Source organism: Arachis hypogaea, chromosome 6, assembly GCF_003086295.3.
Source record: "Arachis hypogaea cultivar Tifrunner chromosome 6, arahy.Tifrunner.gnm2.J5K5, whole genome shotgun sequence".
NCBI lineage: Eukaryota > Viridiplantae > Streptophyta > Magnoliopsida > Fabales > Fabaceae > Arachis > Arachis hypogaea.
Window position 1 is genome coordinate 7,468,112 of NC_092041.1, and position 19,663 is coordinate 7,487,774.

Sequence of the window (19,663 nt, forward strand, 5' to 3'; positions counted from 1 at the left end):
GATTAATTTTAGTATATAAATAGTAATTTTTTTTTTTATAGATGAAAGTATAATAATAAAAATTTAAATATAATAAACAATTAAAAAATATGTATAAAAAAATAAATAATAATTTAATATAATTATTTTATATAAAAAATTTCATCATTCTCTCTAAATATTTCAAAAATTAAAATTTCTTAATAATTTTAATATTAAAAAATTCTTTTAATAACTAAATCTTCTTAACACTTAGATTAATTTTCCTTAATTTACCAACCTATCATCAACTCCTAACTTTTAACAATTTAAACCAAGAAACACACCACAGTACCTACCACACACGTACACCTTCCAATTTGAACAGAAAGCTACCACAGCCAATGTCGACCAATAATCACTGCAACAAAACTGGATAACGGTTATCCCATACCTATTTTGGGCAAATAGATGCAACGAAGTGAAACTATAAAATCCCACTCCAGTTCCCTTTTTCAATCAAGGCAAATCTTTTGCCCTGCCTCCTATTTCTTTTGAATAAATTAAATAATATATTTTCCAAAAGAAAAAGAAGACAATGGCTTATAACAATAGCCTTCTCCTCATTGTGACACTCTCCTCTCTCCTCCTTTCAGGCCATGCCTATCGATACACAGGGAAGTCTATCTGGTTCACTAATCCAGCCCCCGCCCCGGCCCCCGTCCCGGTCACGGTCACATTTGAAACCACCGATCCAGTTAACGGCTTCTTCAGCGGCTTGAACTTGAACCTCAAGCTCGACGCTAACGGTGATGATGCAAAAATCAAGGCCCAGGTCGATAATTTCTGCAATGGCGTGGAGAACCCTGGGTTATGTGCCGAAACCATTGTACCACTCGTGAAGGGCCAATTGGATCCACTCAAGGTCCTTGACACTCAGATGAGTGCCACCCTCAACCGCACCTTGGAGGTTGTGGCTGAGATCGCCAAATTACTGAAGAGCCAAAAGAAGCCAGTGGGTGCTCTGGACGTCTGCAAGGAGTGCTATGACTCCGCAGTAGATACCATCAATGAATCTATTGAGCTCGTGAAGCAGTACAACGTGGTTGATGCTTACCACAGGTTCGGCAATGTTAATAGTTACAGCAGAACCTGCGATGATACTTTCGCTGAATTGGAAGTCACCAACCCTATTCCCAAGGAGGCTGTTGATGATGTTCGTCAACATGTCAGTAAAACCTTGGTAGTCCTTAATGCCTGGGTTAATAACCAAAACAAGTTCCTTGTTTAATTCATAATTACTAGTGCTGCTTGTGGAGGAGGAGGAGGAGGTTCACATGGTAGCCATATATATATATGGCTGCTAATTCTTTATGGTGTATTATCGTTGAAATTTGTAACATGTAATCTTTCAGCAACGAAATACAACAATATATATTGAGGAATTTTTATTATAACACATGTGTTGATGAGTATTATGTGCTACTTCTCCAATATATTGTTCTTTACTGGATCTTAGTTGCGGTGATATTGTAATTTCGCATATTCATTCGTTAGGTCTTTTAATTTGGCGTTGATGAATTTATCAAACCTATCTAAGATAAATATTAAATATTTAAAAGTTATTTATTTATAAATTAAATATTAATTTTTAACTTCTTTTAATGAATTAAATAATATTATTTAGGTATGATAATAAGTATCTTAAGTTTTGCAGAACTAACTTTCAAGCCACAAAAATATAAAATAATAATTTAACTACTATCCTCACTAATCACATGTTGCACTAAAACGTCTCATAAGTTATTAACAAATATTATTTTATATATATATATATATATATATATATTTTTTTTTGACTCAAATATTATTATATTGTGGTAAGGTCTATGATAGCCAAGACATTTGTCACCCTTAAATTTAGAGGCAGAGTTTAACTATGGTAACAATACATGAAGAAACCATACTTAAGATCAGAACTGAGAGAGGGATATGTGATAGAAGTACGGAGAGAATTAATGAGAAAATGAACTTTTTATCAATAGAGAATAGAATAAGAGAAAAATTACTGTACTATTAATTTACCTACCTGCTATAATTAGAGTGGTAATAGACAGAGTAGAGGAGAATTTGAACCTAATCCTAATTTTATTCGCATGCAGGTTGAAAATATTTTAATTTTATTCATTTTTAATTCGCGAGTAATTTTATCCGCAAATTACAAAAAACATGTAATATTATTATATAAGTTGATAATAATTTAAAATAAAATTGACTTTTACATAAAAAAATGTATTAAATTATCAATTACTAATTTTTTCTTAGAGACTAAGAATCTTTTATATTTAGTGAGAAATCTTTGGTTCAACATTCACTTAAAACATATTTTTATACAAGTATATAATATATATATATATATATAGCTTCAAGCCAGCGAGTAATGCCTCATATTCTACTTGATTGTTGGAAGTAGGAAACTCGAACCTTAAGGAGAGTTTTATCCGGATTCCTTCGTCGCTTTCTAAAATGACACCCGTCCGATTTCCGCCTTTGTTTGATGACCCATCTACATATAAGCTCTAGGTAGTTGGGTCTCCTGGGCTTTTGGGGTATTCAGCGACGAAGTCAGCGAGATATTGGACTTGATTGTCATCCGAGCTTCGTACTTTAGGTCAAACTCGGACAATTCCATGGCCCATTGTAGCATCTGCCTTGCCAAGTCCGTCTTTTGTAAAATGTGTTTCATTGGCTGATTAGTATGGACTTTGATAGTGTGAGCCTGAAAGTAAAGTCGGAGTCTTTAAGATGTGAGGATAAGGGCATAAGCGAACATTTCTATCTTTTGATAGTTCAATTTTGCCCTTTGTAGGGCTTTGTTGACAAAATAGATAAGTTGTTGTCCCTTTTCATCTTCTTGGATTAGGGCTGAAGCTATAGCTCGGCTTTCTACTGCCAAGTACAGCACGAGTTCTTCCTCTTTGATAGGTCGGGTAAGTATTGGGAGCTATCACAAAAACGCTTTGAAGTCCTGAAAGGCTTGTTTGCATTCTGGGGTCCACTTGAATTGCTTCTTTTTTTTCTTAGGATTAAGTATAGGGGGAGTGATTTCAGAGCTGATCCGGCTAGAAATCTAGAGAGAGCTGCCAACCTTCCATTTAATTGTTGGACTTCTTTAATACAAGACGAGCTCTTCATGTCGAGTATAGCCTGGCACTTGTTTGGGTTGTCTTCTATACCTCTTTAGGTTAGCATGAACCCTAAGAACTTTTCAACTTCTACTCCAAAAGTGCATTTTGATGGGTTCAACCTCATTTCGTGCTTCCTTATCGTGGAGAACACCTCAAAGAGATTGGACAACAAGGTCATGTCCTCTTTGGTTTTGACGAGCATTTCATCTACACCTCCATAAGTTTTCACAAGTGAGAGAAAAAAACTTTGTTCATTAGACGTTGGTATATAGCTCCTGTGTTCTTTAACCCGAAAGGCATTACTATGTAGCAATAGTTAGCCTTTGGAGCTATGAATGAGGTCTTCTCTTGATTTGGCTTGTACATTGAAATTTGGTTGTACCCCGAGTAGACGTCCATAAAAGATAAGTATCGATACTTTGAAGCTGAGTCGACTAGAGCGTTAATGCTTAGGAGATACGGATCTTTGGGACAAGCTTTGTTGAGATCGGTGTAATCGACACACATCCTCCACAACCTGTGTCCTTTCTGGTCCGATCTTTCGACGCTTTTGTTGAATAGGTTGGGAGCCCAGATACACTGCGAGTTTGTGGGACATTAGGTCGAGATCTATACTGGGCATATCGGAGGTCTTCCAGGCGAAGAGGTCAGATTTTTTTCTCAATAGCGCCACGAGTTGTTCCTTTAGACTTTCCTCCAGGTTAGCTCCGATATTTTTTGTTTTGTTGGGGTGATATCCGATTTGTACTTCCTCTACCTTGCCCCAGGTTGGGGGCGTAGTTCTTTTCGAGTTTGGACTCCACCCAATTTAATCGTATTGACCTCTTTGCTCTTAGGACTACCTTTTAAATTAAGACTTTCATTGTAGCATTTTTGAGTTAGCTTTTGATCTTCCTTAATAGTGCGATCCCTTCCACTGTGAGAAACTTCATGCAGAGGTAAGGTATTGAGACGACAACTGCAAATCGGTTTAAAATCGTCCGATCTATTAAGGCATTATACGCCGAATTTACATCAACCACTATGTAATCAATATTTAGTGTCTTCGACCTGGCACCCTTTCCGAAAGTGGTGTATAAGGAGATGTACCCCAGCGATCGAATTGGTGTGTCCCCCCCAGTTTAAATAGGTTGTCTGGGTAGGCCTTTAAGTCCTTTTCTTCCAACCCGAGCTTGTCAAAAGCGGGTTTGAATAGGATATCCGCCGAGCTGCCCTAGTCTATCAAGGTTCTATGGAGATTTGCGTTTGCGAGAATCATCGTTATCACCAAGGGATCATCATGCCCGGGTGTTATCCCTTGGGCGTCTTCTTTAGTGAACGAGATGGTAGGTAAGTTAGGTATTCTTACTTCCTCCCCGACTTGGTATACCTCTTTGAGATGCTTTTTTCGTGATGATTTAGACATTCTTCCTTCAGCAAACCCCCAATAGATCATGTGTATGTGTCGTTCTAGGGTTTTAAGGTGGATGCTCTTATTGTCTTTTCTCTTCGTCCCTCCTTCTTTTCGTTGGGTCGTCCGACCTATCTGCCAGATATCTGTTTAATCGGCCTTCTATGACATTCTTTAAGTCATAGCATTCATTGGTGGAATGTCCATAGAGCTTATGGTACTGACAGTATTCAGTCTGACTTCCTACCTTCTTATGTTTAATTGGATGAGGAGGTGGGAGCTTTTTCGTGTGGCATATTTCTCTGTAAACATCTACTAGAAAGACTCTTAGAGGGGTGTAGTTGTGGTACCTCTCGGGCTTTTCTGAGTTTGGTCTTCCTTCTTTTTTGTTTTTTTTTTCTTTTTTACGAGATGGATAGGACGAGCTGGGTCGTGGAAAAGGTTCCCTTAGTCGAAAATTCTCTTCCATGTTGATATATTTCTCTGCCCTTTCTTGGACTTCATTTAGAGAAGATGGATCCCTCTTAGATATTGACTGGGAGAATTATCCTTCTCTAAGGCCATTGACCAATCCCATGATCATGGCTTCAGTAGGGAGATTCTGACCAAGCATGCCTTGTTGAACCTTTCCATGTAGTATAGGAGGGTTTCTTCGACCTCTTGCTTGACTCCTAGCAGGCTCGTAGCATGCTTTGTTTTATCCTTCTAGATGGAGAATCTAGTTAAAAACTTCCTTGCCAAGTCATTAAAGCTAGTTACCAACTTGAGGGGCAAGTTGTCAAACCACTTCATTGCTGCTTTGGTTAGGGTTGTTGGGAAGGCTTTGCAACGGGTAGCTGATAAACCACTATTTTATGGTTTATCTTGTGCTTAATTGAGTGGATTTTATCAACTCTTTACCCACTTATTCATACTATTTGCATGGTTTTACATTTGCCTTCCTAATTATGTGCTTTGATTGAAAACATGCTTCTTTGGCCTTAAGTTCCGTATGTTTAATCCTCTCTTATTACCATTAGATGCCTTGATATGTGTGTTAAGTGTTTTCAGATATTATAGGGCAGGAATGGCTTGGAGGATGGAAAGGAAGCATGCAAAAGTGGAAGGAATACAAGAAGTTGGAGAAACTGCAAAGCTGTCAGCCTGACCCTCTCGCACTAAAACGACCATAACTTGAGCTACAGAAGTCCAAATGACGCGGTTCCACTTGCGTTGGAAAGCTAACATCCGGGGCTTCGATTTGATATATAATTTGCTATAGTGGCCGTACAGATAGACGATGAGAACGCGTCATTCACGCGGACGCGTTGCATCTGCAAAAATCAGCGTGGCAGATTTCGCAAACAGCGAATCCTGGGCTATTTCCGGCCCAGTTTCAAGCCCAGAAAACACAGATTAAAGACTGCAAATTGGAGGAATGAAGGGGACTTCAGATGCTTTTCATAATTCATAATTTTAGTTTTAGATGTAGTTTTTAGAGAGAGAGGTTCTCTCCTCTCTCTTAGGATTTAGGATTAGGATTGTTTCTTCATATCAGGTTCGATAATTTATGTTTCTCTTCTACTTTTATTTACTCTGATATTTTTATTTGTGTTTGATTGATGTTGCCCAATTGGCTGATGATATTGTCCATGTTAGAATTGACATTTTTATTTAATATAATTTGAGGTATTTCAGATTTATATGTCATGGATGCTTTGGCTTTATCCAATTTATTTTCATTCAAGTAGATTTTATTCCCTTTTGGCTTTGGTTGATTAATTGGTAACTCTTGAGTTATCAAACTCATTGTTGACTGAAAATTGGAATTCTTCAAGAATTAATTCGAGATCCAATAACTCCAACTTTTTCCAAGGAAAGACTGGGACTTGAGGATTCGAATTAATTCATCCACTTAACTTACCTTCATAGTTAGAGGTTAACAAAGTGGGAAAAAATCCAATTCTCATCACAATTGATAAGGATAACTAGGATAGGACTTCTAATTTCTCATACCTTGCCAAGAGTTTATTTTACAGCTATTATTATTTTATTTTTCTTGTCATTCAACTAACTTTTTACCTTAATCCAAAATCCCAAAACACACTTTTTCATAACCAATAATAAGAACATACTTCCCTGCAATTCCTTGAGAAGATGACCCGAGGTTTAAATACTCGGTTATCAATTTCAAAGGGGTTTGTTACTTGTGACAACCAAAACGTTTGCACGAAGGAATTTTTGTTGGTTTAGAAACTATATCTACAACGCGTTTATGAAATTCTTTACTAGCAAAAATTCTAACGTCAAAATGGCGCCGTTGCCGGGAAATTGCAAACGTGTGCCTTATTATTGGTTATTGTAAATATTTTCAAAAAAAAAATTTAGATTTTTATTTTAAAATTTTTATCTTATCTTATCTTATTTCAAAATCAAATTTCAAATTTCAAATCTTTTTCAAAAAAAAAAATCATATCTTTTTCAAAATCTTATCTTATTTTTTTTCAAAAATCATATTTTTTTTCAAAAATAAATTTTTTATCTTTTTCAAAAATCATATTTTTTTCAAAATATTTTTTATTAATTTTTGTTTTTATTTTCTCTTACTACTATGAATTCTCACCCCTCTGGCTTCAAGTTTGATTCCAATGTTATTGTTAGGAATGGACACTATAATGAGAACAGGAATATGCATCAAGGTCAAAGCAATCAAAGATGGACGGAGCCAAGAGGATCTGATCAACCCTTTAGGCAACAACACCTTCCAAGATATCATGGATAAAGACCATTCTGTAATGCATACCAAAATGATAGATATCCTTAACATGACTTTGGACCACCATACTCACAAGCCTCTTTCCACCAAACACCTCCATATGACCCTAATCCTTATCCACCATACCAACCACCTTATGAGTCAAATGAACCATACACAGAACCACCACCTCAATATACACCATCTCCTTATCATTATCAAGATAAACTACCTTTCTACCATGAACCCTTTCTCCCAACAAATAAACCCTCCTATCCACCCCAAATCTCCATGGAGAAAGCATTTGCTGATCTAAACTCTACTATACAAGCCCTCGCCACCCAAATCGGACCACTGAATACCTTCAATATTCAACCCTCAAGCTCCAATGCACTTCCATCTCAACCGCATAATAATCCACCCATCCCATCACCACCATCCATGGAAGAGCACCCACATCCATCAATCCAAGAGCAAGATGATCCCAATTATGCTATTGATATGGAACAAGAGAAAGAGGATCGTCTTCGCGAATCCATACTTCATAAGGAGCTAGAGGAGGCACTAAAGGTGAAGGTATAAGAGACCCTTGAAGGTGAAGGAGTAAATGAAGGGAGTTGTCATGGAAAGGTAATCGTCAAGAAGGAACAAGAGTCAAGGGACCATTTCAAGGAAACAGCAGATCAATTTCATGCAACCCTTCATCAACTGGAGCAAGCAATAAATCAATTATCTTCCAGACGTTCAGACATCCAACAGACTCCCATGGCCCCATGTGGAGAATCCAATGAAGAACGTAGCATGAGGGAGACACTAGAGACTCCAGTGGACAATAAGGAGCAAGACTTTATACTGGAACAAGTGGAGAAAGCCATAATAGTTGCAGAGGAAGAAGTGGTAGAAGATTTAGGAGATGCAGAACCTCCACGGAAACCTCAAGTCACAGAACCCTCTTCTAAGGACTTTGAATTTATTGTTGAGGAAGGTTTACAACCTCCAAGGCATGTCATGACAGAAGACTTGGAAGAGGTTAATCAAGAGATGGAGATTCAAGAAGAAGAGGCACAACCTCCCATGCCCTTGGTGAGCAATGAAGAAGAGATTGAACTGGCAGAAAGCTACCAAGAGGAAGAGGTTGAGATTGAAGAAGCTTACAAAGAGGTGGAAGTTGTCAGAGAAGAGCACAAGGGAGTGGAGCTTGCAAATTCATTAGAAATATCTCTCCCAAGACCATTACCATCCAACACAACGTTCAAGTGGGTAAAATTCCTATCCTTATCCTTTACTTTCCCACTTGAATATGGGCTACTGGAGACGGATGGTCAACTTAGAGCTCTCTGTGGCATCAAGAGTAAGAGGAAGATGGTTAGTGGTAAGTATTGTACTGCAAGGTTCAACATGGTTATGTGCTCAAAGTTTAAACGTAAAGGTTGGTGTAGAGCTCAGTTGAATAGGTCTAGGAAGTTATTTGGTAGCTCCCCTGAGAATTCTAGAAAGTTATTTGACAGCTCCCCTGAGGATTCAGATTATTTGCTACCCGGATGGAATCATGATGATCAACAAGAAGACGGGTGCACAAGCAAAGTTTGGGATCCCGGAGGATATTGGACGTACAAACATTGGTGGGGATTCCTGGATCAGTACAAGCATAAGCCACCATAACAAGGAGCTCATTAAATGTCCAACTTAAGGACTTTAACTAAAAGTGCTAGGTGGGAGACAACCCACCATGGTATGATCGTTCTCTTTTTAGTTTTAATTTTAGTCTGTTTTTGAATTTTTATTGAACCTGGAATTATTCATAACATCCATATCAGCACTGCATTTGCATCTGCATATAAAAAAAATCGCACACGACACAGCAGCATCGCTGACGCGTCCGCGTCACTAGTGCGTTGGGAAGAAAAGAATTGAACAGAGAGTCACGCAAGAGCGTGGCTGGAGGCGCGCCATTAGTATAATTTGACCCCACACGACCGCATCGCTCACGCAACCGCGTCATGTGGAACTTTGGCCTCCCACGCGACCGCGTCACCCACGCGGCCGCGTGCCATGAAAATCGACGTCAAAAAGGTGCATGGCCAAAAGTTGTGCTGGAATTGGGCTGGACTCGTGCTAGAAGCCCAAGCCCTCCCACGCGAACGCGTGCCCCACGCGGCCGCGTCGTCTTTTAAAAATGGCCATCCACGCGATCGCGTCACCCAGATTTTTGGCAAAATGCATTCAAACAGAGAGTTGTGCGAATGCGAGGCTGCACTCGCGCCACTAGCACAAATAAAGTGACGCGATTGCGTGACCCACGCGTCCGCGTCGCCTGACCTTGTTGCGCACCACGCGGCCGCGTCACCCACGCGACCGCGTCGCCAGCGTCGCACACCTTAACCTAATATGCCAAAATATTTTATCTTTTCTTCCCCAATCCTAATTTTTCCACCCTCCTTTCTTACTTACTTCTTCTTCCCTTCTTTCCCTTCTCATTCTTCTTATCTTTCATTTTCTTTTACTTAATTGCATACTTTCATTCATTGCATTATTTTCATTGGTATTGGAATTTTATTTGGGTCATTGTTTTTTCTATATTTTTGTGGATTATTTACAATTATATATTACTTTTTAAAGGGATGCTTGCATGTTCAATTTAATACTTTCAAATAGCTTATTTACCATGCATGCTATGTGTTTGTGAAAACGCCCGTATGGCATTGTGCACTATTTTTAAGATTTCTTTTAATCTACTACTATAAATGCTTGCTTTTCACAAAACACTTTTTATATTTTAAATATAATTGTTATTACAAACATGTTGTTAGTTTGAAAGACTTGGTAATCTAACTTGGACATTGAATGCTTGATCTATGCTACTCATACCTTTGCCAGCATGCCAATAAACACCTTGCATTCACTTGTTATCATAGGCACTAGTTATTTTCCATTGATGACTTTTCACATGTACTTATGAGCATGTGTTAACGTCATTCTTCTTTCTTGTGCATTGATTACCACCTTTCCCGCTCTCTTTCTTGCTCTAATCCTTAGCTCTAAAAGTTACTTTCTTTTTCCCTTTTCAGGATGGCCACCAAGAAGGGTAAAGAGAAAGCTACTCCCAAATCACCGGCAAGGAAAGGAACAAAAAGAGCCCTAGTTGAAGCAACCCGTCCACTTGTATATCTTAGCATGCACCGAGGACGGTGCAATTTTTAAGTGTGGGGAGGTCGATACCGATCTCCATGGGTTAGCTATTTTCTTCTTTTCAACACCATTGTTTTATTGTCTTTGTTTGTTCATTATTGCATTTGTATGTTTAATTGCATGTTTGTTTGATTTTATGCATTTAGCTACTGCTTGGTTAAAATAATAACTTTCTTTTTAAGATCCTATTTTTGAAAAATTTCACTAATTTAAATTGAAAATTTTTGTGTTAAACTTGTTTGAAGTTGTATTTGGAACATGATTTTTGAGCCAAAGAACACACAACCTGTGAGATTTTGAGCTTATTTATATGGTTACATATTTAACCATAAATTTTTATTCTTGTGTGTTTCCTTCTCTATAATTGCAATCTCTGCTTTGTTCCATTCTATATGTCTATTATTTAGTGTATTTACATGCTTGCATATGATTGAGGCCATTATTTGTTATTAGCTCACTTATCCCAAATAAGTCTACCTTTTACATTACCCTTGTTAGCCACTTTGAACTTTTTAACCCCCTTCTATTTCATAACCACATTACTAGCCTTAAGCAGAAAAACAAAATAAAAATCCCAAGTTGAATCCTTGGTTAGCTTAAGATAGATATTGTGTATAATTTAAGTGTGGGGAAACTGTGGGAACATGGGTTAATAAGGGAATGTATCATGTTTCTAATTTATTTGAATATTGAGAATTTGGGAACCTACTCATGAAAAAACCAAAATAAAAAAAAAATAGAAAATCCATGTGCATTGATAAGTTATGTTTGCTTTTTATGATTAAAAAAAATTATGAATAAGGGGACAAAATTACCCCAATAATAAGTTTAGTAGAGAAATCAATGCACATGGAAGTAAAATTAAAATAAAATTGGTACATGAGTATGTGATAAAAAGTGGGAAAATTATGGGAAGCTAAGTATAATTTTAAAATTTTTATAGAGTATGTATATGTTAGGTGAGATCTTAGACTACTCAAGGATTCACTTTACTAGCTCACTTAGCCTTATATATACCCTTATCTTTACCTTAGCCCCATTACAACCATGAAAAGACCTCATGATGTTTGCATTGGTATGCTAAATATTTGTTGATTGATTAGATGAAGAACAAAGTTTTAGAAAGCATGACTAGAGAAGAGTAGAGTGATTACCCTATACACTAGAGAGATTAGAGTGATATACACTACCAGTGAGGGTTCAGTGCTAAATTCTATGTTCCCTACTTCCATGAGCTATCTTCTTACAAGTTTACTTGTCTTTATTTTATATGATTTGAATTAGTGAAATTTGATTTATGTTTGTCTTGGAGAACTTATTTATTTTTAACCAAGTAGGTAGAAACATTTTTGCATGTAGTTGCATTCATATAGATAGGTTGCATTTCATACATCCTACCATTCCTCTTCATCTTTATAGTTTCTCTTGAGCTTAGCATGAGGACATGCTATTGTTTAAGTGTGGGGAGGTTGATAAACCACTATTTTATGGTTTATCTTGTGCTTAATTGAGTGGATTTTATCAACTCTTTACCCACTTATTCATACTATTTCCATGGTTTTATATTTGCCTTCCTAATTATGTGCTTTGATTGAAAATATGTTTCTTTGACCTTAAGTTCCCAATGTTTAATCCTCTCTTAGTACCATTAGATGCCTTGATATGTGTGTTAAGTGTTTTCAGATATTATAGGGTAGGAATGGCTTGGAGGATGGAAAGGAAGCATGCAAAAGTGGAAGGAATACAAGAAGTTGGAGAAACTGTAAAGCTGTCAGCCTGACCCTCTCGTACTAAAACGACCATAACTTAAGCTACAGAGGTCCAAATAACACGGTTTTACTTGCGTTCGAAAGCTAACGTCCGGGGCTTCGATTTGATATATAATTTGTCATAGTGGCCATACAGATAGATGACGCGAACGCGTCATCCATGCGGATGCGTCGCATCTGCGAAAATCAGCGTGGCAGATTTCGCAAACAGCGAATCCTGGGCTATTTCCGGCCCAGTTTCAAGCCCAGAAAACACAGATTAAAGGCTGCAAAGTGGAGGATTGAAGGGGACTTAAGATGCTTTTCATAATTCATAATTTTAGTTTTAGATGTAGTTTTTAGAGAGAGAGGTTCTCTCCTTTCTCTTAGGATTTAGGATTAGGATTCCTATTAGGATTAGGATTGTTTCTTCATATCAGGTTCGATAATTTATGTTTCTCTTCTACTTTTATTTACTCTGATATTTTTATTTGTGTTTGATTAATGTTGCCCAATTGGCTGATGATATTGTCCATGTTAGAATTGACATTTTTATTTAATATAATTTGAGGTATTTCAGATTTATATGTCATGGATGCTTTGACTTTATCCAATTTATTTTCATTCAAGTAGATTTTATTCCCTTTTGGCTTTGGTTGATTAATTGGTAACTCTTGAGTTATCAAACTCATTGTTGACTGAAAATTGGAATTCTTCAAGAATTAATTCGAGATCCAATAACTCCAACTTTTCCCAAGGAAAGACTGGGACTTGAGGATTCGAATTAATTCATCCACTCAACTTACCTTCATAGTTAGAGGTTAACAAAGTGGGAGAAAAATCCAATTCTCATCACAATTGATAAGGATAACTAGGATAGGACTTCTAATTTCTCATACCTTGCCAAGAGTTTATTTTACAGCTATTATTATTTTATTTTACTTGTCATTCAACTAACTTTTTACCTTAATCCAAAACCCCAAAATACACTTTTTCATAACCAATAATAAGAACATACCTCCCTGTAATTCCTTGAGAAGACGACCCGAGGTTTAAATACTCGGTTATCAATTTCAAAGGGGTTTGTTACTTGTGACAACCAAAACGTTTGCACGAAGGGATTTTTGTTGGTTTAGAAACTCTATCTACAACGCGTTTATGAAATTCTTTACTAGTAAAAATCCTAACGTCAGTAGCGTCAGAGGTGTCATAGAGATTCATGTCGGGTGTTTTGAAGTTTCTGAGAATTTTGGCCTGCATGATCTCTTTTATGAACGGGTCTTCCCCACCTAAGGGGCTATCTTCCCAATCTATTCGGTTATTTCGATTCCAAAGGTGTCGGTTTCTAACTTCAGAAGCTTTTCTTCTAGCTCTCTTTGTCGTCTTACCTCTCTCCGTAATTCTCGTTCCGCTTTTTGTTGTCGCCTGGCCTCATACTCCAGCTGTTCCAGCTGTTCTCACTGGCCACAAAACAGACCCAATATCTCGGCCGTTTGTGGGGGTTCTTCCTCTTCAGAGTGACGGATTTTCGAATGGATCCACCTTGGCTGGGGGTTTGCTGATGGCCCTTCCCCATGAAGACCATGCGTTTGGTGTGGTGAAGGTAGTATAATGGCGTTGTCCTCTGGTTTTCAACTTCAGATTTAGACGCCGTATGACTGTCTTTATACTGGAGGTCCGCCATTATCAAAAGGTGATTTTCAGGTTCCTGGCAACACTCTACCCAACCCACAAAAAATCTTACCCGCACCTTATCCGTTGCGAGTCAGATTGACAATCCTAACAACTACGGATTGAATTGACAACCTTACTCAACTAAATTGGGTCGGATTAATTACCGGTAGATAAGGTACATGTTGCCACCTCTAACTACAATATATAGTTCTCACTTCTCATTGTTAAGACTTGCCAAAATAAAATATTCCAAAATAATAAAACTAACTAGTTAACATATTCATCAATACAGTAACTCCACTAATGAAGGAGGGGTGACATTGGCCGTTTGGGGTCAACTATTGGAAAACTGAGCTCTGCAAGTTCCGACAGCAAATAACTTGTTAGATCTGTTGAGAAAAAGAGCAGTAGCGGTGAGGCTCCGCCTAGAGGTTTGCGTCGGTGAGAAGAACAACGACCGACCATCATCGTAAGCGGAGGTCTGTGATCCATCAAGGAGTAGCGGTAGTGATGGACTCCGATTAAAGGAAGGAACAACGACCGGCTATCATCATAGGCAGAGGTTTGCGATTCATCGAGTAGCGGCGAGGATCGACTCCGATTAGAGGCGGTCGTTACCGTCATTCACTGTAACTCCCGGAGAAGTGCCATTCTGTCGATTTTGTGTCACTTGTCAAGTTCTTTATCCTTTATTTTTAATCGCCGATGTGTTGTTCAAGTTCCAATCAAATTGTCATAACACATGTCTATTTAGTTGTATCAATTAATTTTCTCATATACAAAAGTCCATTTATACAGGTGAAGACTCACCTACGGTATTTTCATATAAAATTGATAATTGAAAACAATTTGATCAAATTTATTCATCATCTTAAATTTCTTTTATTCAATTTTTATCTCATTTTTATCTCCACAAGCAGCAGCTACAACTAACAGGAGCGGGAGATCCTCCATCATTCGAGACCTTCATTCTTCTCTTCGAAAAAGGTGTGGTAGTGGCACCTGCGATTATGGAAGCGACCTTCTTAAAGAGGCGCGGCGTTCTTGAAGAGGCGAGATACAAACTCCTGTGCTTATACTTGGGTTACGTCTAATCAAAAAAAAAAAGGTAGAAACTTAGATATAGTTAACTTCACGTGAAGTTAATAGTTAAGAATAAGTTAAATGATAGTTAATAGTTAAGAATAAGTTAAATGATTTGACTAAATTGTACTTAAGTTTTTACCATTAACATTTTCATAACACACTCCCATCACCCAATAGAAAATGTCACATGTCAGCACACTAGTGACTGGTCAATTAGTGGGCACCGTTAGCCACGAAAGTCCATGCCAGCACAGTAGTCGCCTTATATTGTTTGATGCTCACAACCTACATTTTACATAATGCAAGCAGCTGGAATGGCATGGCCTACTCATAACTCGTTAGAACAAGAGAATTGTTGTTGAAACCCCATTTTACTTTGTATTTGATAAACTGTAAATAAAGATCGATCATATGTTTTTATTTTATTTTTAGTTTGAAAAGTTAAGTATGCTCATGACGATATTTTCAAGATTAATTTGTGTCTTTTAACAACTCCTACCTTTTATCAATTTAAACCATACACACATAACACCACACACGTACACCTTCCAATTTGAACAGAAAGCAACCACAGCCAACGTGAACCCTTAATCACTGCAACAAAATCGGCATATTGAACAGTTATCCCACACATACCTATTTTCGGTATATAGATGCAACGAACAACTGAAACTATAAAAGCCCACCCTAGTTCCCTTTTTCAATCAAGGCAAATCTTTTGCCCTGCCTCTTATTTCTTTTGAATAAATTTAATAATAATTATTTTCCAAAAGAAAAAGAAGACAATGGCTTATAACAATAGCCTTCTCCTCATTGTGACACTCTCCTCTCTCCTCCTTTCAGGCCATGCCTATCGATACACAGGAATGTCAATCTGGTTCACTAATCCAGCTCCGGCCCGGCCCCCGGCCCGGTCACCGCTGAACCCACCAATCCAGTTAACGACTTCTTCAGCGGCTTGAACGAGAACCTCAACCTCGACCTTGGCCTCAACCTTGAAGGTGATGCAAAATCCAAGGCCCAGCAGATCGCGGATTTCTGCAATGGCATCCAGAACCCTGATTTCTGTGCCGAAACCATTGCACCATTCGTGAAGGGGAAATTCGATCCAATCAAGGCCCTTGAAACTCAGATGAACGCCGCCCTCAACCATTCGTTGGAGGTTGTGGCGGAAATCGCGAAGTCACTGAAGGACCACGCCACCCCAAAGAAGGCAATGGCTGCTCTGTCCATCTGCAAGGAGTGCTACGACAATGCAGTAGATGCCATCAATGAATCTCTTGAGCTGGTGAACCAGGACAACGTCATTGATGCTTACTACAGGTTCAGCAGTGCTGCAAGTTACAGAGGCACCTGCGATGATGCTTTCGTTGAATCTCCTGGAGCCATCAACCCTATTTCTAAAGAGGCTATTAATGCTGCTAGTCAATTTATTTCAAAGTCCTTGGTGATCTTCGACGCCTCGATCAATAACCAGAACAATTTCCTTTTTTAATTGATCTAATCAATATTGGAGGTGGAGGAGGAGGAGGTGCACATGGTAGCCATATATATGGCTGCTAATTCTTTATGGTGTATCATCGTTGTAATTAATTTGTGAGATGTAATCTTTTACCAACGAAATACAACAATATATACTGAGGAATTTTATTACAATGCTCTGCAAAACTTCCAAGCTGCAAAAGAAAGAAAGCAACATAATAACTTCACTAACATCCTCACTCATCACATGTGAAATATTAAAGTTCCGGAGTTACTGTGAATGGATTAAACCTTAAAGATAATTAAGCAAATACTTAGTTCAATTTGTCAATCATTATATCAAATATACAAAAAACTTATCAAATACTTACAACAAAGACGAGATATACATGATGTGATATCAATATGAAAATATAACGGTGTTTACAAATTACAAACATGATAGATTAACTTGAAACATAAATCTTAAATTTAAGAAAAAAAAAAGTGAAATTATGACTTAATATTATAAAAATGTATTATATATACACACTAAAGTTTATTTATCATATTGGTTACTATGAACCTTTCATTTCTATGCATAGACAAATTAGACAAATTAAACCAAAGTTTTCTAAACTATAATAGGAAGTTTCTAACCAAGTAATTTGGATGATCATTGAAGGTACAAAACAGAGAAAGAATAGGACTCAAGAACTTGTGCAGGAAACAGAGTTTTGAACCTTAGCATGATGGGGTTTGAGTAGTCACTTTTAAATAGAAGTCTAGATTTTGAGTGGTCATTTTTAAATTGGAGTTTAGATTGAGTGTTCAGTCTTACAGCAACATTGGAAAACTTTAACTGTAAAATACTAAAGTTGAGATAGCTGAGTTGTTCCTTTCATAATTTTAGTTGTAGGTCATGGATTGAGGCCATGCATTTTTTACAAGTGAAAATGTGTTTATTCAATTTGCAGTATATATATCATTTTGGCATTTGCAAGTGACAAGATCACCAGGGGCGGAGCTTAGTTAAGACAAGGGGCCATGATTTTCCCAAACTTTTGTTAAAAAAATTAGTAGTACTTTTTTAAAAAATAAAAAATAATTTAATTGGCTCAAATAGTTTACTATGACTTAAAATACCAAAATTCAATCTTCATCTCTTACTTTTATTGCACAATAGTTTTTAGTTTTAAACATTCAAACCTTGTTGGATTTGGACTGAACTGAATGTATTCGCATTTCGCAGCTCTCTATTCAATAAGCAACACTCCCTCTACTTGAGTTCAAATATAAAAAATTAGATATTTTTTATTTATATAATTTAATATTATTTTATATTTTACTGTTTATTTAATTTAATTTTTTATATGATAAAAAATATTAGAATATTCAATAAGTATTGATATTATTGTATTTGTATAAATTGATAAAAAAATTCAATAAATATTATAAATTTTAATTTTTGTCCTTCTAATTTCTTTTATATTCAATTTTTATACAAAATAATCATGAAAAAATAAAGAATTGATGCATTTTTAAAAGAAAGGCTAATATTCAAGAAGTATAACATATAACTTTTACGATATTAACACCTATAGATAGTTCTTTTACTTTAATGAATCACGAAAAAAGTGAAATACAACCTTCAAAAGTTCAAAGAGTTGCATCTGATGAGTTTGACATTAATTCTTTGAAACGAGACCCTAGAAAACAGCTTCAAATTTGGTAATATCACCCAAATTAGAGAGATGAGGTTAGACGAGCCTATCTTAAATGGGTCCATATCAAAAAGCCCTCCCAAAATTTTGTTTCAAGTTCCGCCACTGAAGATCACCCCAAAATTATCTATGCAAGTGTGTAAAGCAAAATTCTAAAAACTAAACCGGTGATAGTAGAAATTCAAAAGTTTAAAATTCAATTGCAACTGAATTGAATATAATAAGATAATATATTTATGTATAAAATATATAATTTTAAAAAAAAATTTATATTTTATTAGTTTAAACCAATTAACTACTAGAAAAGAGAACCAGTTATTCAGTTAATTAATTATTTGACCAATTTTCTTAATTTTTTGATCGATTTATTGTTGAGCAGTTTTAATCTTGAACCAACCTGATTCAGTGACTAATGCTCAATTCGATTATCAGAACGGTAAAATATTAATATTCATAGTTGTAATTTGTTGATGGAGCAATGTTACATGGCCAATGAATATATTTTTATATGAAATATCTAAAGAATACGATATTGTTTAATCCCTAAATATTAAATTCTAAATACTAAATTCTAATTCTTAAATTTTAATAATATAAAATTACAATATTAGCTCAAAAACTATGTTTGTATACAGAGACAGATATATAGTCATACAAAGTTATATTTGGTAGATAAAATATGAATACAAATATTATGTTTTGAGATATTGAATTAGTATATTTTGTATCATTTTTGTAATATAAAGACACTAATAAAAAGATACAATTTATTTTTTAATTTTTTTCATTATTCTTAGCACTTTTTTATTATTATATTTTTTATTATTATATTTTTCTTTCTAAATTTTTTATGCAAAAGAAAATTAGAGTAAATTAAATTTTTATATTTTATTTTATATATATATATCATTTATTAACAAATAAAATACAAAAAACACAATTTTTTGTGTGTACGTTCTTTGTGCCCTATCTTATTCTTTATTCAACGACCAAATGCAGCTAAGAAGTGATTGTCCCTTTATTTCTCATTAAATAATGGCATATTGTTCAAGTGATCAATACCCGTATTGGAAAAGTATTAGTTACATGTGGATTACAAGCCTGTTCCCTTAGCATGAAATCCATCAAAGTAACAACTACAACATGATTCACAGCAGAAATAATCATGCCTGTGGATAGTAGTGCTGGTAATCTGGTATAGAGGAGACTAAGGCAGATAGAAAAGGATCCGAGGCAGTTATTTCAGTTGAGTCTATCTGGTACACCAGCAATACCAGAATTATCTAGTGAAGGTTTACTTGGTCATCAAGCCATCACTTAATATCTTAGCCTATGAATAGATGTTACTAGCTAGTACAAATAGGTACAGTATGAACAATTGTAATCAAGTCAAGAAGTAATAATCAATTGAACCAAATCTCATCATTTTCTTTCGCTGCATAACTCTGTTTCCATCTCTCTCCAAACTCATAATGCCAAAGCAATATAACACTACAGCCAATTCATCATTT